At 37.8% G+C, this 14392-nt stretch overlaps 1 protein-coding gene across 1 annotated transcript in view; it reads right to left on the reverse strand.

The window, feature by feature from the left end:
* tp53i11a (tumor protein p53 inducible protein 11a) overlaps window positions 1–11493 on the reverse strand; it is a 38609-nt gene extending 27116 nt beyond the window's left edge. Inside the window, exons 1-2 of the mRNA XM_067451295.1 lie at window positions 11409–11493; window positions 7869–7977 (exon numbers count right to left, since the gene is read on the reverse strand). The gene's annotated coding sequence lies outside the window, so the exon portion shown is untranslated. The remainder of the gene's footprint in view (window positions 1–7868; window positions 7978–11408) is intronic.
* Between the last annotated feature and the right edge of the window lie 2899 nt (window positions 11494–14392).

The raw sequence follows: 14392 nt of genomic DNA on the forward strand, positions 1-14392 counted from the left end.
TAGAAATGACGTTCGGGTTCGGGTCGGGCTCGGTCACGTCAGCGCGAAAAGGCATTGAACCTTTTAAATTTAAAACTGCTTATTATGCAAGTAGCCAATGGGCCTGTTTAACTTGATGCAATGGTTTGTTTTTGTGATTAAAATACATGCATTATATAACCCTAACATCCGTCTTCCTGCATGCGGAAATTTGTTTATGTCGCCGTGACAACAACTCGCAACACGTGCGTGCACATTGCCCGCGGCATCCTTGTCATTCCAGTGAGCGCAACTTCAGCGCTGCTGGCAGCAGGACAGCCTTGAAGCCATCCGCAGTTGATGCAATCCTTTTTCTACATAAAACCTCGATTAGCCTAAACTTTGATGGATAGATTATGTAAATAGATCCCATGCCATGTTGCAGTTTAGGAACCACAGTTTGAGAAAATTGGGAAGATGACTTTCATTTCAATAAGCATTTAAATTGTGTTACGTTAATGTTTTGTTCTGTTAGCTTGGGCCATTTTTAGCAGACCTTTGTTCATTTAATTTCAGTTGGCTCTTTGATTGGGCTCTGTGTAACGTTTGATGCCCCGTGTGCGCGCTGATGCGCTCGTCTGTAAACACTTCAGAATGCCTTCCTTACAGTTGCTTAATAAAAGCGGGATTTCCACACAAACAAACGTGCGTGTCATTAGTATATGAGGGGAAAAAATAGATTTTAACTGTCGGGCTCGGGTCGGGCTCGGACATAAATATTTGAATGCCTGTCGGGCTCGGGTCGGGTTCGGTTACTGCTCTGTCGGACGCGGGTCGGGCTCGGACAGAAAAATGCAGCCCGATCCGCACTCTAGTCCCTATATGCAAACCGAAGCATTGATAACTTTGTAAGTGTACAAACAGTTTAATAAGAAGATACTTAATACTTAATAAGAAAGTCCATTACACGTATACAGACAGGAGCCATCTTGGAAAAAAGTCTCAATGAGTTGAGCCATATACTCAATTTGGGATTTTCCTTAGTTGTCACTTATAATCATCAAAATAAAAATAAAACATGAAAACATTTTCAATATATCAGTCTGTGTGTAATGAATAATATAATATACAAGTTTCACTTTTCGAATTGAATTAGTGAAATAAATAAACGTTTTGATGATATTCGAATTATATGACCAGCACATGTATAATTCACCAGTGTTTTTCTTCACTACATTCCAAAGCATAATATATAATGTCATACTTTTTACTGCACTATATTTCATAAATATTTATTTTTCATGAAGGTTTTCTTACTTTTAATACTTAATTAAAGTAAAAATGTTGTACTTTCTTACTTGTACTCAAGTAAAACTTACATAATTGAGTATTAATGATATTAAATATAAAATGTATTGCAGTAAAAAGTTGAATATTATGTTTTGGAATGTTGTGAAGTAAGAATTTTCCGAAGAAGAACACTGGTAGATATACTTGAAAACTAAAATTACTTGGAAAGTAAAAATACTTCACTACTGTCCACCTCTGGTTCCTGGTTTAATCATTATTTACATGTGTCCCTTGTCTAGTCATTAGTCCTTGTGTATTTAAGCCCTCATGTTTTTCATGTGTCCTTGTCTAGTATTGTTGGTAAGTTTTATGTTTAGCCATGCCACACCCTTGTTTTATGTTTTGGATTTTGTGAATAAACTGAACTTGAGTTCTGCAAATTGCCTTCAGTGGACTAAAACTTTACAACATGGTAATGGGGCTGCCCCCTAATATTCAACTAAACATTAGTTGACGAGAAGGGGGTGGGGGAATGGGGGGATTTTTACCTGCCCTGCTAAAATGCTCAAAAAAGTTATTATTTTTCGTTGTTTTTGACCTATGTAACCTTGTAAACAGTGAAATTGAAATATACAGAAATGGATCAAACACTTTACAGTCCTCATTTAAAGTGTTGATTTTGACAGTACTATAATATAAACAACATATTAATAAAAAATAGTATATGTGTGTGTGTGTGTGCGTGCGTGCGTGCGTGCGTGCGTGCGTGCGTCTTGATCCTTTTAATATTTATATTGATTTGAGGTATTATATTGAAATTAAGTACTTCACTTAAAAATGTAATATTAAAAAGTTTTATTTATAGCATTTTCTGAAGAATGTTATATCTACAACACAAGCGAGCAGTACAATGTGGCATGGCCAAATTAGATTGTTCCCATTGTAATCAACAAAGCCTCCAGCAAGTCAGATGGTGGATATTATTGTGGAGTAACAACATTCATGAAACATCAAATATGTAAGACATACAAAAGCTGTGATGTGAGTTTAATGACGCATGGCATGAAAAAAATAAGAACATTGAGTAACGCCTCATGATATTGGCAAAAACGCTGACCAAACAAAAATGTTCAGTTATTGCAGCAATAATTTGATTCGCCCACAACAAATTTGTTGCCCACACTCTTCCTCCCTGATGGCTCAGAGCAATAACAAACTTTGCCGTTTGCTTACTCTCTTAAACTGAACACCAAGTTAACAAAAGAAACTGTTCAACCATTAAATTACAAGCCCATTTCTCAATCAAAATTTAACAGCATCAAATCAGTGTCTGTTTAAATCATAGTCTGTTTAACAATTTTTCAGTGGTGACTTCAAAGCAAATCATCCTGCCGTATTCAACACGTCAAGTCTAAAGTCTCCAAGGCCAGAACTAGGTAAATGCCCATTCAAGTACTCGCATTTCTAAAGCACTGCCCTTTATGCACACAGCCAACAAGCAACTAATCATTATGCATTCATAATCTTAAAATTACAAATTGTGGTTTTGGCCTATACGGCTAATTTTGCCCTTCATGACAACTGTGAGGGGGTGAATATTTTATAACTCATTTGTTTACGTTATATAAACCCTTAAATTTCTGCATAATTAAGGGCGTGGTTACTTTGAGTGACAGGTGGATAGCCATTTATCCGCAATCAATAGTCATTGCGACACCTAAGCTCCGCCCACATCCCGCCTTTTTGCCCATTTTCTGTTATCCGGGAGTGACACGCGATGACATGCTCGCAAGATGGCAACGCCCAGCTTGTCTCTACTTTAAGCTTCAGAACGGCTTATCGGAATCCTATGGGTGACGTCACAGAGACTACGTCCATATTTTTTTACAGTCTATGTTCCTAACTGACTGAAGTCCTTGTGGGAGAAGATACACATTTGATATGTACTTGCAGCTGTAAAAGAATGCTCAGTATTTAGCCAAATCTGCACATTCAGACAGCCTTTTGTTCTAAAAAGAAATTAGTACAGCAAAATATTTAAATGATCTGGTTAAAGAGGTTCCTGACAAAGACCCCCAAAGCTAATTAGCCTGGAAGATGAAAAACCCTCTTTGCTGTTGTGCAGTCATCTGTGTCTGACAGTGAAAGGGTTGAGGATGTTCTTTCCATGGCCATGTGTGGGGAAAAATCAATTTGGTTTATATTTAAAGGCTACAGCCATTTTGCACTTTGTTTCACAAAGGACTGCTTTGAATCCAATTTCACATGGTTAAGTGGCATAAAACTTTCCTTGCCAAAGGAATCTTCCTGTCATATACACTAGAGAATAGTGTGGAGGGTCAATTGGCTATTTATAGAAATATTATTTTAATCTATTAATATTTTAAAATGTATTAAGTCAAATTAATGTCCTTCAAAATATCTGACAGACTGATTATATCGGATTAGCCGATATTGAGGGAAATGCTTCACTGTGCTCCTTTAAATGAAAACACATCATCTGCCTCATCAAAAGCCTTTGATAAGTAAAAAATAAAAAAAAGTAAACACTGGCCAAATAACTGGAAACATTAGAAAATAAGCATCACATAAAACCATTATTTATCATTAACCATAATCTATCCACCATCTGTACCTCTACGTTACAATACTAACCATAGCTTCGGCATCGTTTTGATTTGAACGATTCCGATTCCGATTTCAATTCTTACTTTCGATTCCGGTTCTTTTCGATTCTTGATTCCGATTCTTTGAGGGGTGGAGTCAAAACATGTCACATCGATATTCAATGCTATTTTCAATACTACGGGGGGAAAAACGCTGCATATACTGTCAATTAGATATTTTTTATATAATTATTTTTTTATTATATTTCATATAAAACCATTAAAGTTACACAAGTTGATCAGTCAAGAGCAGTGTGATCGTTTGTCTTTTTGTAGTTTGACTTTGTATAACAAATGACTGCTGTCCCTTTAAGAACTGCCGCACTCATGGATCCTGAACACTGTTCCTGTTACTCATTCTTCATTTCTTCCTGAATTGTTTAAGACTGTTTACACATTAATACTCTTCAAAATGTGCACTGAGAATTTGTTTGAGTGTATTTGACCAATAATAAGCTGGAAAAAGAAGCAAATATTTGCACTTGTATGTCAGAGTGGGCTTTATTACGATATGTGTGTGTGCGCTTCAGATGTGAACGCGAAATCTGCAGGGATTCGTAGAATTATGTGCAATCCCGTGCAAAATTCAGACCGATCACAAACACTAACACGCTGTCGTAATGAAAAGTCCAGCAGAACGAGCGTCCGTCGTGTTCAGAGGGTTAACCGGGCTGAATGAGAATATGAGAGGAGAGCGCAGCTGGGATAGATACTGTAGAAACTGAGCAGGCTATCGTATCTTTTCAGATATTTCAGTAGCCTATCGTTATTTTTGACAACACTAGTTGCACTGTGCCGACCCAGGCTTTTTACAAATGAAATCCACACTTCAGAGCTCCGCTTACTGGGCTCCCATGGCTAAAAGAACAAGCGGGCGCGCAATCAGGTGGCCATGGAAACCAAAACTTGTGCGTTTGGAACTGATGTTTGGAACCGAAAACAAATTTTCTAAAGTTCTAAACGATTCCAATAGAAGTTAGAACCGGTTCTCGATGCCCAACCCAGCAATCCAAATTTAAACCAAATTTATGATATAACACTTTCATCATTAGGGCGATAGGGCAACGCACCACCAAAGTGCAAAAAGGGCGATTTTTCTGTCACATTCAGCACAGAGTTACGCTAGCTGTCACTATTCTAAACCATTCTGCCTCTGGATATATATTCCAATCAGTGTCAAGTTCCATTCTGTGGTTGTCTGGCTATCACCAGACCAAGCTCAATTTAAGATTGAACATTGGTCTGGTGAGTCTGCTCTGAATTTTCTACTGCACAAGAGGTGTGATCGACGAGCATAATTCAAAATGACTCTGTATGCAATTGGATAGTCCTTCAACCAATCAGACCACAAGAGATTGTTTCCCTTCGTTTCTCTATCCGTCATTGCTTTAAACATGCCAATAGCACACCAGGTGGATAACCCAATCTGTGATTTGTTCCCACAAAAGTGTATCAGAAGCAGTACAAATTAATGTACAGGTTTCCAGGCTGAGTTGCAGGGCGAAAACAAGTCGCCTGCAGATCAGGCTGGGTTTACCCAGTCTAGTTATGGAGAGTACTACCTCTTTGTGGCCAATTTCACTCTGTCCGAGACCGTTCTTATAGACCTCCATACAAAGGTTTTTTTTTTTCAAACTGCAGGCACTGCAATGCATTCTCCATTGGTTCCGGAAGGGTTAGCACTAACGTGCTTTCGTTATCATGCATAACCTTAATTAAAACACCAAATTAAAAAATAATTTCACATTTCTACTACATTAATGACCCAGTTTAAATACAGATTCATCTTCCCAGCGCTGAAGTACTTCTTTAAGCTTTGTATCAGTAGAAATCTGGTAGTATATTCGAATGATCGTGCCTTAACAGAATAATTGAATAAAACAGAATAAACAGAATAAAACTTGGCTCGGGCAGCCGCGGGCATTCAAGTAAACGGAGCAGCGGAGAGCAAAATGAGGGTTTCAACTTTTCAAATAAATTCCTATGAAAGTTAAGCTTCCGAAGGCATGAACTCAAAACGTGCAAGACTGAACACGCAGCGTGAATGTATGCCGTGCCCACGCTTACATCAGCTCTTCGCACTTTTTATGAATGTTATCCGACTCCTGCTGTGTTTGTGCTGTGACACTCGTTCAGTGTTTGTTCTCTAGCTGAACACAATGGTAGGAGCGGTGCCGCGGTGGGCAAGTGATCCAGTGATCCAGTGATCCAGTAGCGGTGGCTTTGGGAGTGGCCTCGTAAGGCAGCGAAGCAAGTGCATTCTGGGCATTGTTTTCTTCCAGCCACATGAGCCACAAATACATTTCCTAGCTTTTCAGTGTAGAATTAAAAAAAAAACAATCACATTTCTACTACATAAATTACCCAGTTTAAATGCTCATTCATCTTCCCAGCACTGAAGTACCTCTAATTTAAATAGTAAAGTAATAATTTCCTCAGTGCATGACTTATATTTCAATAACATATTCTCCATCTTTAAATGTTAGAAAGCCAAGCAAATATTTCCATTTTGCTGTCAGGAGTGGACGAGCCCTCTCAAGCATAAACTTCCGTGGACGTCCGAGCTCCGCCACGAGACAAAGCGCAAAGAATGTTTAATGCAATACTGTGTTTTAAATTGTGCAAATAGAGTCCATAGGCTTGTTCTAGTCTGGATATTCTAAATAGCACATCTCAAAATTAGGAAGCTTGAGATACAGATCGTGGATTGTGATTGTTATAAGAACGTAATATGAACCTTTGTGAAGATCACCCACCACTAACAACATTTTTTTAAAGCATGTTCAATAAACAAGCTTGGACAAGCTCAGGTGCATTTCTGTTTTTGGTTATACTTATAGGCAATTATGTATGTATGTACAATAATACATAATACAATAATAAAATATGTCTTCATACCAAATAGTTTTATTAGAAAGGTCATGTAGTATCATATGATGATTTCAAGTACAAGGATTGAACAAAAAGGGAGTAATTTATGGATTGCGACAGACGAGGGCTTCTGAAAAGATAGGCGTGTTAATCAGCCAGATGCAGCTAAGTGGCTTGGTGGGATGGGTGGTTGGTTGGTTGTAAAGAAGATAAGACTTTAAACTTTAATCTGATTTTGTAAGCAATAGGAAGCTAAAAAGGGCTTTTTATTTGCAGCTTCAGATACATAGTGCTTAATAGCCCTGAAAACCTGCTGCATACTTCCTTCACCAGCAGCAACCTCGAAATCAAATGACAGGCTGTTAGCATATAGAACAACTTGAAACGGAATGAAACGGAAATGTGCTCTGTCTACTTTAATAGAAATACACAGCCCTCACACTTCCTAGCCTTATACCTACAAATTTACAATTGAAATCACCGGTGATGGGAACAAAGTTTCCTTCTGGCCCTTTTCTGGCCTTGGGTTACTGATGATTGGTCATTTGACTAAGCACACAGCCATTACCTCAATCAGAGCTGTTAATGTTTCACTTCATGATGCATCTTCCTCAGTGACTCACATAAGCGCTTTCCTACAGCAAAAGCACACAGTGTCTAAGAGGTTTTAGGAAGCATTTCATCCAATACTGTCTAAAGGTTCCTGATTTTATTGATCCATGATGTGACCAAAATTATGGCTGTATGCAATGTAATGTGTTAACACTCTATAATTAATTATAATGAAATTAGTGAACTAAAACAATTGCCACAATCAATCAGGCCCCTGACCTGTGCATGCACATTCCTTAAAAAGGAATTTTCCATCAGAGCAATTCAAGCTTGAAGTACCACCTTCATGTGTTGCGTGTTTTGTGTTACACATTGGATCTTATATAGAAGAACATTAATGGTAAAGGAATACAATTTAGAAACTTAAAAACTTAAAATATGCAGTCAAATTATTTTCCTGATTATAAACGTGCTGTTATTTTACAAATTTTATATAGAAATATGAAACAAACACAGATGTAAACAACTTACTTCTAGTCAAATGAGATGGACGCAGAATTCAAAATCCCACTCTCTGAACATATGGTCCAGCGTCTTATGGTAAATACTCAGATAGGCATTCCACCATGCATCTAGAGATCTGAAGAACAGAGAAAATTATAAATTAATGTGAAGCAGGTTAAAGAAGTCAGAAAGATCAATGGGGACTGACCTAATTAAGAGTGTTTTTATTATTTCCATTCTATATGGTGAGGACCGTCACATTATGTGCCAATTTCATTTAGAAAAAAACTGTAAAACTGTTAAAGGTAAAGAAAAGGTAATCAAATGAGCTATTTCTATTTTGTCCATGTATAATTCTTGACTGCAACACAGTAAGCTTTGTTTTATCACTATGATCAGAAATGTATATTATACTTATAATGTAAGAAACAGAGCGTGAGAGTTATAATAAAGTCTTGCTTGGGTTTACACAGCCGAAAATGTGAATAATTTCAAAAAAGTAAAAGGGATTTTAAAAAATGCATGATATATTTATTTAGTACTGTCCTGAATAAGATATTTTACATACAATTTTTTACATATAGTTCACAAGACAAAAAAAATTGGTGACTTAAAAAATGACCAATGAATGTTCAAAAGTTTATTTGATTCTTAATACTGTGTTCTTAAGTCCCTTGTTTGTCCTGAGCAGTTAAACTGCCCAACATTCTTCAGAAAAATTCTTCAGGTCCTGCAAATTCTTCAGTTTCCAGCATCTTTTGCATATTTAAACCCTTTCCAGCAGTGACTGTATAATCCATATTTGCAGACAATTGAGGGACTCAAACACAACTATTAAGAAAAAGTGAAAACAGTCACTAATGCTCCAGAAGAAAACACTTTACGGGGGGGTGAAATGCTGTTTCATGCATACTGAGCTTTTTACACTGTTAAAGACTTGGATTCCCATCCTAAACATAGACAAAGTTTCAAACACTAAGTTGGACGTTTGATGGAGTATTTCTGTGTCAAAAATACTCCTTCCGATTTCTCACAAGTTTCGGAGAGTTTTTTTCGAGTATGGGTCCGCTTGACGTCGGCAGAGCGGAAGGTCCTTGTATGGGCCGTACGGGCTTTTCTCCCGGAAGGGTGCGCGCGCGTGACTGAGGCGAAAGAGCAAATGCACGGCCATAAACACTGCTCTCAAGGTGCAGATTCACTCGTCCGTGCAACACTTATGTCGCGCCATGCTCCACTTCATTCCTATGGGTGACATCAAACGACTTTAATGCGCCCACACAGCATTCCGGGAAGGCAGCGCTGCATTTGAACAGATTTGAACGCAAAAATGACGAGAAGCATCACATCACGCTTCGGTCGTGCCGCAATAGTGGATCTCCACAGTCTCTGCTGTCACAGGACTTCACCAAATCAACAAGAAGTGTGTTTTTGACGGAGCGGTCCCAGCGATAAAGGTTCACGGTCCTGCTTTGGAAGCAGGCGGTGAGTAAAACTGCTTCAAATGTCTGTGCTGTTGGCTATCGTCGCGTGAGTAAACATCAGTAAACAACACGATCGTGTATACGTTAGTTAATTTATCAATGGAGCATGCGATGTATGGCGTGTGTTTAAATACATTTGTTTAGCCGACTAATTTGTCAGTTTGTTTATTGTAAAACCACCCAAACATAAAGCTAAGCTAGGGACGTTCTCACAAAGTGTGCTTCTTCATTCAAATGCGCTAACGTTACTTCATTGTTTTTTTATACACTATCTGACGTGCAAAACCGTTTTGCTTGCTACTGCTAAGGTTTAGTCGCATACAATAGTCCATAAACCAAATCATATCATCATAAACCACGAGTAAACGCACACAAATGTTGTCAGGCCACTAAATACAGTACATACCACAGAGAAGGACGTCCTGCTGCTGCTGTTTCTCCTGTTCAATTTATTTCATCCTCCAGATCTGAATCTGGATCATATATGTATTAGTTGAATCTGATTGATAGCCATTGTTTATTAGAGTAGCATTTTCTTTTCCACGCTTGAGGATGACAGCTTTTAGCAATCTCTCGTGCAGTAGCTGCGCGCTCGTCATTCTTTAGCTCCGCCCACACAATACACCTCCAGGCGCTCGTTTTTTTTTCCGGAAAGACTCGGTACAGCCTATCTTTCTTTTATAAATATAATAAAACTAAAGACTTTTCGGAGATATGAAGGATGCAATACTATCTCTAGGTGCTCAAGATTGACATGAGATTGACTGAAACTGAGTGCCCCCCCCCCCTTCCCCCTATTCTTTTGTATGATCCCTATATTTTGTTAAAATGATTTAGATTTTCAGATTCTGCAAGGGATATGCACTTTTGACTGTGCATCAAGACTGTACACACACACATTCCCTGTCCATTTAAACATAACTACACAATTATTCCAAACCACTGCAAGCTAAATAAGACCTTGTGACCAACTGTTATGCTTACCCTCCGAAACATTGTCCCTAACCTCTGATGCATTAAGTGCTTTTAATATGATTCTGTGCTAATGAAAAATAGATAAGACTGTTAACACTGATTTCTGTTGCCATGTACAAGTGTAACAATAAGACTGGATTTCAATTTTAGTCAAATGAATGAAGAGAACTGCATCAACAGCTGACTAAAAGATAAAGAGTAACGAAAGGGATTTCAAAATAACATTACTGTCCATCTCAATAACAGTCCCAAACACTATCTTAAAGATTAATAGTAAGTTACTGTTGAAATTAAGTATAGCATTATTGTAATCAAAGTCAATTGCAAATCATAAAAGTAATTCTGCCTGCAGAAATATATAAACACTCAACCTAAAACACCCCGCACAATACATCAAACAAAAGGAAATTCAGTGAACTGCAAATTAAGGTTGACAGATTGGAATTGTATATAAAAAAAGATAGTAGCCTAAATCACAAAAAAATGTGCTTATTTTTAATGGAAGATTTCAAAGGCACTTTAGGTATGTATATGTATCGCATGACGATTTTTAATATATTTTTTAGTAAAGATTTGACATCTCTCGAAGGGGGAGTGGCAACTGCAAGTGTCTCTTTGATGCCTGGTACAATGTACCTAAATATTAATGTATACTTACACCTTTACTATTCAAATATTACTATTTCATGTATTACACAAACGCAAAATGTTCGCCCCTAAGACAGACAAACTGTCCAAAGACAGTAGGCTACACATTATGTATTGTGTCGGATGGCACGGACGGAGCACGCCGAGTGTGGAAGAAAGTTGATTTATTCGCTAACTTTTCAATGCCCCTTATTTGTTCTATTTTATGTAGACTTAAAGCAGATAAACACTTTAATATGGCAAGTGTGTAATTGCAGTAAGTTGTTTTCACGGTTTTATCAATCGGATCAAACATAGAGAATGTGACTAACACACTCCCTGCCTTCAAAAAGAAAATCGTCCTAATAACACTTTTGCTCTCATTGAATAAAACCAACTGCGATGTTTAATGCTTGAGTTTAAATGTAAAACAATTTAAATTGCAGCTAACATTTCATAAGACAAAGAAATAATAATTAATTACCTTTTCTCCCAGACAATCTGTTGTTTGCTGCCTTGAATGTAGTGCGCACTGCTCTCGCGTGCTACAGTTGTGACCATCGCAAAACCAACACAAGCCACACGCACTTACCGTAAGGAACAGAAGAGAGTCCGCGCGCAGCAGCGGGAAACTACCGTAAAGAATGTAGTTGACTAAACATCATCGTTTTCTTCATCACTTTAAAAGGATATCCTTGTGTCTTGGTCCTCATATGAAGTTGAGGGTGTCAATATGAGTCAAAGTGTGCCTTTGAGATTGATGACACAATCTTCTTAAATATAAATTATACTATTTGGCACTACATTGCACATGTAAAGTAAAAAAATATGCCGCTGATTTTAAATGTATATAGCAAGAAGTCTAAATTTGCACATTTTAGAGCACTTCTTTGCTCTAAAAAATCACCTTAAAGGAATAGTTCACCCAAAAATCGAAAAGATTATGTTACAGTCTATTATTCCAAACATGCATGTCTTTCTTCTGCAGAGCACAGAAAATGACACCCAGAGGGTAAGTAAATGATAACTTTATTTTATGATCATTTTTGGATGAACTATCCCTTTAAACTGTTTTTTGGAGCCTGGGGTTTTGGAGTCTGACTCATGTTAGTCATGTTCACTGTGTTAGCTAATTGTATATTTTACTCAAAATGTCTCAGTTAATGAGATTTAGCCCATCTGACCTGACAGAATGTTCATTATTAAAGACAAAAAATTGGGATTATAAAGCAGAACATTTAGATTGGTGAACAACATGCTATTAATTGCAAGTATAGCTGTTGGGTTACTTTATTTTATTATGTATATCTGTTTGTGAAGTGGTAAACGGAATCACTTTATTAATATCTGTCAAAATTGATTTATGTAAAATGATTAAGGGTGCTTTAATCTTTTTCATGGAAACAAATCAGAGATTTTTGAAAATCTGAGTGCCTCAGGAGAAGCTATTGATTAATGCAGACGTAGTAAGCTAAACATATCACCAGACTGATCAGCACTGGACAATTCTCAAAGCAGAATCTAATTCTATTTTCTGCCCCTATACGCATTCTACGCATTATTTAATAATTTAAATAATAATATATAAATAATAATATAAAAATAATAGCCCAATCAATCGCGGGTGGTGATTTATTATCCGAGAAAATCATTCCGGTTGCCGCTTTTCCCTCAATCTCTCCTCTCCCTGACTCTCTCATGTGAACTGACAGGGGAACTTAAGCTCTTTAAATATTCAAATCTTATCCAATCCTAGCCGTGGGCGTTTACTTCCAAGTCTCCAGTGCGGCACACCCAAACCCAGCGTTTTGGAGAGAGCCTCAAAACCAGTTTAGAAAATAGCCTATTACTTATTGGTTATGATGTTTTTTTAATGTAAAAACCACAGTATAAAAAAATTAAAAAGCCAGTTCATGACACCTTTAAGGAATAAAAAGAAAAGACAACCCCTCAGGTCAAACAAGAAAAGGCAATGAACAAAGTCATAATAGATCCAAATAAGGTTGTGCATGTTTTAAATTGCTTACTTGTTAGTGCTTGCGATTTATAAACATAGTTAAACCTAATGGAAAAATATATAATATATCGTTTTTAAAGTTAAATATACTGCAAGGTCAAGAACATATGCATAAATTAATTTAGAAAATGTATCATTCCACAAAAAAAGAAAAAGATAGAAAATTGTCTAGACCCAGACAGGCGAGAAGACTAGATATAGCTGATCACAGGGTACCTAATTAATTCTTGACAACAGGGAGTCCTGCCATTCGTTACATTCTGAGCCAAAAACAACAACAAAGCAAACCAGATGCTGAGTCTTTAAAGGGATCCCATGGTGTTGAGACTTGTATGGCTTAATATAACATAAATTATGTCTCTTACTGAATTATGTGGTAGAAAACCCATGAAAGATCTACGTTATTTAAAAAATCGATTTTATATTTGGACCATGGGCGGCGCCATTTTGTTTGCGTTCTAGGTTGATGACGTAGAGTGGTTGAACTCCTCAATCAGCTGGCGTTACCCGTTGCTATTTTTACCACAACGCAACTCGAAAATTGTTTCAGAGTTAAACAAAACAAATGAATTGCTTTGTAATTGTACTTAAAACACACTCAAACATACATGTGCACACAAACTCACCTACACAAGTCACAAACAGATCGGCGGGCGCGCACACACCTAGGTCAGCGACAGACTGCTCTGTCTCAATCGCATGCATCATCACCAAAACATCCTGCCTCTCTTCCTCACGTTACTTTATCCCATCGTCCTACCTAGATATTTCCCTCTGCTGGTCACATAGGCATTACAGTTAATCTACTATCAACAGTCTATCTAGGATATCAACACAGGGAATAGAGTTATGTATGCGCGCACGCAGTGCGTGCGTGTGTGTGTGTGTGTGTGTGTGTTCGCGCCGATCTGTTGGGGTGTGTGTGTGTGTGTGTGTGTGTTCGCGCCGATCTGTTGGGGTGTGTGTGAGTCTGTGTGAGAGAGAGAGTTTGTGTGCACATGTATGTTTGAGTCCGTGAAGTCGGACAGCTGTGTGTAAATCGGCTGTACACTCGTTATTGCGGTGAACGTGAGACTGAATGACTGCACTCGAACATGTCCACTATGGTGTCGGACAACACTACAAATGTCCGTCCCTTCAAATAATGCCCTATTTAAGGGTATAGGGTCGATTTCAGATTCAGCCCCTGTCGTGGAGACTGAGCAGCCCAACATCTCGATTGAAACAGAGCCTGTCGTGTGCGCGCCCGCCGATCTGTTTGTGACTTGTGTAGGTGAGTTTGTGTGCACATGTATGTTTGAGTGTGTTTTAAGTATAATTACAAAGGAATTCATTGGTTTTGTTTAACTCTGAAACAATTTTCGAGTTGCGTTGTGGTAAAAATAGCTACGGGTAATGCCAGCTGATTGAGGAGTTCAACCACTCTACGTCATCAACCTAGAACGCAAACA

The sequence above is a fragment of the Pseudorasbora parva genome, chromosome 1 (assembly GCF_024679245.1).
Source record: "Pseudorasbora parva isolate DD20220531a chromosome 1, ASM2467924v1, whole genome shotgun sequence".
NCBI lineage: Eukaryota > Metazoa > Chordata > Actinopteri > Cypriniformes > Gobionidae > Pseudorasbora > Pseudorasbora parva.